Below are 6,946 nucleotides of genomic sequence, written 5' to 3' on the forward strand. Positions count from 1 at the left end.
GTAAGTCACTCTGTGACTCACACTATTATGAAATTTCAGTGTATAGTGTGCGTGAACAGCGCCTTCAGATCACTGCTGTTTGTATAATGGCGATCGCCATTTTTTTTTTTTTTTCCTTGTCTTCCTTCCCTAAGCGCGCGCGTGTAGTGGGGAGGGCCAGCATGTCAGCCAATCCCAGACACACACACACAGCTAAGTGGACTTTTAGCCAGAGAAGCAACGGCATGTGTGATAGGATGTCCATGTCACATGTCCCTGCATTATAAAAACGGACATTTTCCTCCAGCACGCCATTATCTGCCTTCTGCGTCCTTGGTGTCAGTCATCACTGGCGCAGCTCCTATCTCCGATACTGCTGTATACGCTCCATACACAGCGCTGGACAGCTTAGGGATAGCACTTTCTATCAGTCCTTTTAAGGGCTCATACCGGCAGGGTCAGAGCCATAGGTGACAGGTCCGTGAAAACAGAGTTTAACAGCTACACAAGATGACAGCGTCTGTGTAGCTAAGGTCAGGGATTTCCTCGCTGCATTTCCCCATTAGGAGGGATATAAAGGCAGGCTTCCTTTCCTCTACCCAGAGACCCACAACCCTGCCACTGTACCCTCCTGTCCTCTGCACACTCCAACTCATTATAACTAAGCCATTATACTAGCAAACACTGAGTGAACTTAGTGGCATCCTAAACTTGGCTATTGGACTTCTGTATAGTCCCACTAGTGCAAAGATATTTGCAGCACCTCTGCCTGCATTGCACACTCAAACTGATAGTTACTAAGCCATTATACTAGCAAACACTGAGTGAACTTAGTGGCATAGAAAAAGTGGCTGTTGTACTCCATTTGTGCCCCACAGGTGCCAAGCTATTTCTAGCACCTGTGCATGACACCCTCCTGCTCTGTTTTTAATAAGCTATAATGATAGCAAAAAATACTGCCATTTAGTGGCATCATAGAACTGGATGTTGTATTCCATTAGTGCCCCACTGGTGACAAGCTATTTCTAGCACCTGTGCATGACACCCTCATGCACATTTTGCTACGCTAATTTTATAGCAAACTCAGGGAATTCATTGCTGCATTTGATAATTCGGAGGGATAGAAAGTGATGCTTCCTTTAGCTTTTCCTTCTGTTCATAGACAGCATCTCCAAGTCCACACCCGAAGAGCAATTTCTCCTCCACGTCTAAGTGTGGAGAGGCAGCTAGTGCGCATGCATGTGCCGATTTACCCCAGCCGCAGCCTAACTCCAGTGTTTCGCCTAGTGAGTATGCTCAGCCTGACTGTGCCATTCCTGAGGCTGTCTTCATTTCGGGCTACAGCGCATGCTCCCACACTTATGTGAAAAGCCTCTTTGCACAGGTACTTGCATTCTGTGCCGGGTCTAAGTCCTGTGTTGTGCATAGACACCATGCTAAAGCTGATAGTCTTTTTTCAGAGACGGTATTTCATGCTACTGAGCATGCTCAGGCACTTACTGCATCAGAAACTAGGTCCGGTAATGAACTCTTTAGCCCTGCCCCTGATGTGGGGGGCCCATATACACCACAGGGCATCAGGTGTCCTGACGATGTGGCCAGGCCACTCCCAAATTGCTTGCAGAGGCCCGTCCCTATGACTTGTCACCTCATTATTGATGGTCAGACGATGACTGGTGAGGTGTTTGGGTCGTGGCAGCCATGAGGTCATTATTGAAGTTGCGGTTCCAAATAGGACGCTAGTTATGCCACTCATGACGTGTCTCTGCTTTTGTCTCCAGGAGGTGCATTGTGGTTCACCCTGGTTTGGAGCGGACCCAGGTTATAAAAGGGGCTGAAGCCAACAAGGAGGTGCGCAGTCTTCTATTATGCTCCGAAAGAGCACACCTCCATGTGTTGAACCCATTGCGGCTTTAGGCCAGAGGTAGGCAGGGATAGGGCGTCGATGCAGGCCGCCACCACAGTTGGTAACGCAGAACGGTTAAGACCAGCTCCTGTCCTACAAGTCCTGCTTGTGCAGCCCAGTGGCATTAACAGGCCTGCTGCTGCTGATGCGCCTGCTGTCCACAGGTGTGGCCCCTACGCACACGGTCAGCGTACTGAATGGCCCCTGTGTTGTTAACAGGGAGTTCCTGGGCTGGGTGGGCGTGTGGACCCTGTGACGCTAACAGGGCTCCCAGTCTCCAGATCCGAATGGCGTCTAACTCGGTTCAGGCTACTATTAGTTTCATAGCCACACAGCTCTGTATCCTCCACCGAACCTTCCAGTTGCCAACCTCTCCTTTTCCATCTGGGAGCACGGTGGACACTGACTGCTGATGGGGATATATACCTTTCTCTTTCTTTTCTTATTAATTTTCGTTATATAGCGGTAACATAGTATATACCACCTTATCCAAATCTGCCATTCCCACCGTAACAGATGGTGTTTCTTCAGCAAATGTTACTTTTGCTTAACCACCAAACCCACGGACAAAAACTTTTTTCCCCTTTCCAACACACCTGTTCCCCTTTCCACCAGCATCTGTCCTTTTTCAACTCATTTTGGTATATGACCAAAAGTGCAACTCTGCAGGGACACCGTACTCAATGGCATCTCAGCACAGCAGCCAGCCCTCGGTCCCTCAGATGTGGACAAGTAAAAGACCATTTCCTCCTATCCATGACAAAGCGTTGAGATTCACTCTGTGCAGCACTGGTGTTTAGTGGAAAAGCAGATCTAAGAATCCGTACCACCTTCTGCAGATACTCCTGTACACGTGCGTCCCTTTCTATGGCAGGAATTATTTCGCCAAATTTTGTCTTGTACAGGGGATCTAACAGTGTGGCAACCCAGTAGTTAGCATTACTTCGAATTCGTACAATCCGAGGGTCATGTTGTAGGTAGTGCAGCAAGAAGGCGCTCATGTGTCTTGTGCATCCAGGAGGACCAAGTCCTTGGTGTGTTGGTGGCAGAGAGGTGAGAATCGTGCCTCCTTCCTCTGCCCTCTCCCCACAACCTCGCACAACCGAAATGTGAGCAAGCTCTCACTCATCTGCTGAGTCTTCCATGCCCATCGCCAGTTCGTCCTCCATTTCTTCATGGGCTCCTGCACCTTCCTCAACAATTTTTGCTGATACTATGCGCCCTTGTTAATCCCTCTCCCTCACCATGACTGCCGCATAGGTGCCGCTTACCGTATGGACCTTGTAGATCTTATTATCCCTTCTGCATATGACTCCTCCTGTACTTCCTCCCCTTCCTCTTGGACCAACACCTGACTCCGAATAATAATTACAGTGTGCTCCATCATGTAGATGACCAGAATTGTCACGCTGAGAATGGCATCGCCAGTGCTAAACATCTTCGTCGACATTTGTAAACTGTGTAGCAGGGTGCATAGGTCCTTGATCTGACACCACTCCAGCAGCGTGATCTGCACCACCTCTGGATCAAGTTATCCCAGGCTCTATGTCTTACCGTATTTCAGCAGGGCTCTGCGGTGCTGCCACACACGCTGCAACATGTGCAGATTCCAATTCCTGCGTGTCGGAACATCGCATTTCCGGCGTTTAACTGCCAGACCCTAAGACTTCCGGAGTGATGAAAGTTGTTGAGCTGCTGTGTGCGCACGATGGAAGTGAGCACATAGCGAGCGTGCCCGCTGCACAAGGCCATGTAGGCCGGGATGGTATTTTAAAAATTGCTGGAGAATTAGATTCAACACGTGAGCCATACAAGGCCCGTGTGTCACATTGCCCTGACGAAGGGCCGCAGACAGGTTTGCATCATTGCCGCACACGGCTGTTAAGTCACCAACGGAGTACGCTCCGTCAATTTGTACTCCGGTCGCCAGGTGACAACGTGTTCCTTTCGGGCATAGTGCTGATGATGGGAGAGGAGTCGACGCCAGCGGAGCAGGTGGACGCAGGTTATGGTCACCCACTGGGTTGCGTTACCTTGACAGATACAGAACCACAGGCTGAATGTAGGTGGTGGGTATCTCACAGATGAAGTACCATCATTCAGCTACAACCAATGGGAAGACACCACACCCTTTTTTAGGCCCCTCCTGTCTGCAGACCACTGCCAGACAAAGCTAAGAACCTCTTGTTACTGTTACCCCCAGTTCAGTTTTATGATTTTGTGTGCTTGTTACCTGACTACTTTTCCTGCTTGCTGTTTATGTACCTTGTTGGCCGACCCGCATTTCACCTCTGCTTGTTTTCTGATTAAGTCCTGGCCATCCCATTCTGTTCCTCTTCCTCAATTAATGTTTTTGACCCTGCCTGACTACTATTCTCTGGAACTGCAGCCTTCCACAGGTATTGATCACCTTGGGCCCTGTGTAATTCCTAATCCCTGTATAGGGGTTAAAGGGTTTCAGGGTTCTGGGTGTCCAGCTTGGTGAGTGGCTTGCCTCTAGCCTATCCTTTACAGCCCATCTGAGTGTGTCGATCCAGGCAGGCGTTACACCGTGCCCTCTGCAGAAGGCCATGTAGGCCGGGATAGTGTTTTAAAAATTGCTGGACAACCAGGTTCAACACGTGAGCCATACAAGGCACGTGTGCCACATTGCCCTGAAGAAGGGTCGCAGACTGGTTTGCATCATTGTCGTACCCGACCTTCCCTGACTGCTGGTTGAGTGGAGACAACCATTGATGAAACTCAGTCTCACTCTCCAGAGCTAACCGTCCACAATTCCTCAGCGGTGTCTCACATTTCCCCTACATTTCAAAGTAAACATTTGACCGCCTGATTGCCTTGAGCTCTGCTGCCAGCATAGTAAGGAGGTGTGTGGGATTCCTTGGGCGCAGTTACAACGCGGGTGGCCTGACCACACAGGGTTTGGGCCGAGGTGGAGGACCCACACGAGGTTGAGGAGGCAGAAGCAGTGGAGGAACTTGTACATACAGATGAAGGATTGACACACAAGTCGTGTGGACGGTAAGACTTGTACAGCAAACCCTTCTCCATCTCTCACCATAGTTACCCAGTGCCCAGTTAGCAACATGTAACTCTCCTGTCCATGCTTACTGGTCCAAGTATCTGTGGTGAAATGCACCCTGTCACACACAGAGTTTCTCAAGGAATCGGTGAGGTTGTGTGCGACCTGCTGTGGTAGCGCGGACACGCCTTTCTTGGAGAAGGAGTGACGACTGGCCATCGGCTCTTGGGGCACTGCAATGGGCATAAGGTCTCGAAAATCCTCGGTCTCAATAGGGTGTAAAGGCAGCCTTTCTGTTGCCAACAAGTTGCAGATGATGAAACTCAACCTCTTAGGCATGTCATGCCCTTCGAAAATCATGTAAAACACAGCGAGGGAACTCCAAACACAGTCTCCCTCGTTGCCACTAATTGGGCCACACACACCCCACTTGACTGGCATCAGTTGACCCCCCTTTTGAAAAAGAAAAAGATGCTTTGCATGAAGCACTCTCAAAAATACGCGTGCCTTTCCCGTCCCCTGGCTGACCCAGGGGAAGAAAAGTCCTCTGAGAGCCATGACTTGTTCATCTTGGTTCTTTTAGAAACACAGCGAGGGGACTCCAACCACAGTCTCCCTCGTTGCCACTAATTGGGCCACACACACCCCACTTGACTGGCATCAGTTGACCCCCCCTTTTGAAAAAGAAAAAGATGCTTTGCATGAAGCACTCTCAAAAATACGCGTGCCTTTCCCGTCCCCTGGCTGACCCAGGGGAAGAAAAGTCCTCTGAGAGCCATGTCCACATTGTCAGTGGACAGACGCGTGTGCTTATCTGCCAGCAGACCCCCAGCAGCACTGAAGACAGGTTCCGAGAGAACGCTGGCTGCAGGACACAAGATCCCCAAGGCGTACGTGGCAAGCTCAGGCAATTTATCCAGATTGGACGCCAATAATGAGCAGGGCTCAAGTTGCACAGTAATGGCATCGATGTTCCCTTGCATATACTCATATATCTGTGTCTCCTCCTCTTTTTCCTCGTTACGCTCTTTTGTTTTTACATGAGAATATGTCCTTGTCACTTTCCCATGTGTTTGTGTTGTGTTGTGAGTTGTTTGTCACCTTTTGGACACCTTTGAGGGTGTTTTCTAGGTGTTTTTATGTGTTTGTGAATGCCTGCCATTGTTTCCTATGCAGTTCAAGTTCGGTTCGTCGAACGTTCGACGAACCGAACTCGAACGGGACCTCCGTTCGGCGAACCGACCTCGAGCCGAACCGCGACCGGTTCGCTCATCTCTAATAATAATATAGGACTACATATTCCTGCAGTGGCGGTCCTCAGCTAACCTGGCAGTCATAAAATATGTTTGCTAGTAGTTCTGGAGCCCGCAGCTCCAATCTGAAAAAGAACCCGATAGGACCACCATAGATACAATAGACAAATTGTGGTTTCCTTCTCTTATAAGTCATTTTCATATAGTTTTCTACGGCAGCCTGAAAATATAAAATATTTCATAATCCAGCATCCATAAAGTCTTTATTATTTAAAGTCTTTACATTATTTTTATATAATCAAGACTTAGAAAATTTTAAAAAAATCTTTCATTTTGTTTTTAAATCTAGAACAAGCTAAAAAAATGTGTATATGTATATTTTTTTATTAATAACTATAACTTTTAATATTTTACTTAAAAAAAAATTATATAATTTAAGTAAAAAAATTAAGTTCTATTTTGTTCTTAATATATGTATAGTTTTTTTTAATAAAAACAAAATATAACTTAACTTTGTACTTAAAAAATAAATAATAAAATAAATATTTTTTTTAAAGTAAAAATGTAAGTTACATTTTTTTCTATTTATTAAAAACTCTCCCCCCCCTGGTTATATTGTTTTTAATAAATAGAAAAAACGCAACTTAAATTTTTACTTAAAAAAAAAAATAATAAAATATATATTTTTTTAAGTACAAAGTTAAGTTATTTTGTTTTTAATTAAAAAAAATATATTCATATATCTTATTAAAAACAAAATATAACTTAATATTTTACTTAATATAT

The sequence above is a fragment of the Anomaloglossus baeobatrachus genome, chromosome 8 (assembly GCF_048569485.1).
Source record: "Anomaloglossus baeobatrachus isolate aAnoBae1 chromosome 8, aAnoBae1.hap1, whole genome shotgun sequence".
Classification (NCBI taxonomy): Eukaryota; Metazoa; Chordata; class Amphibia; order Anura; family Aromobatidae; genus Anomaloglossus; species Anomaloglossus baeobatrachus.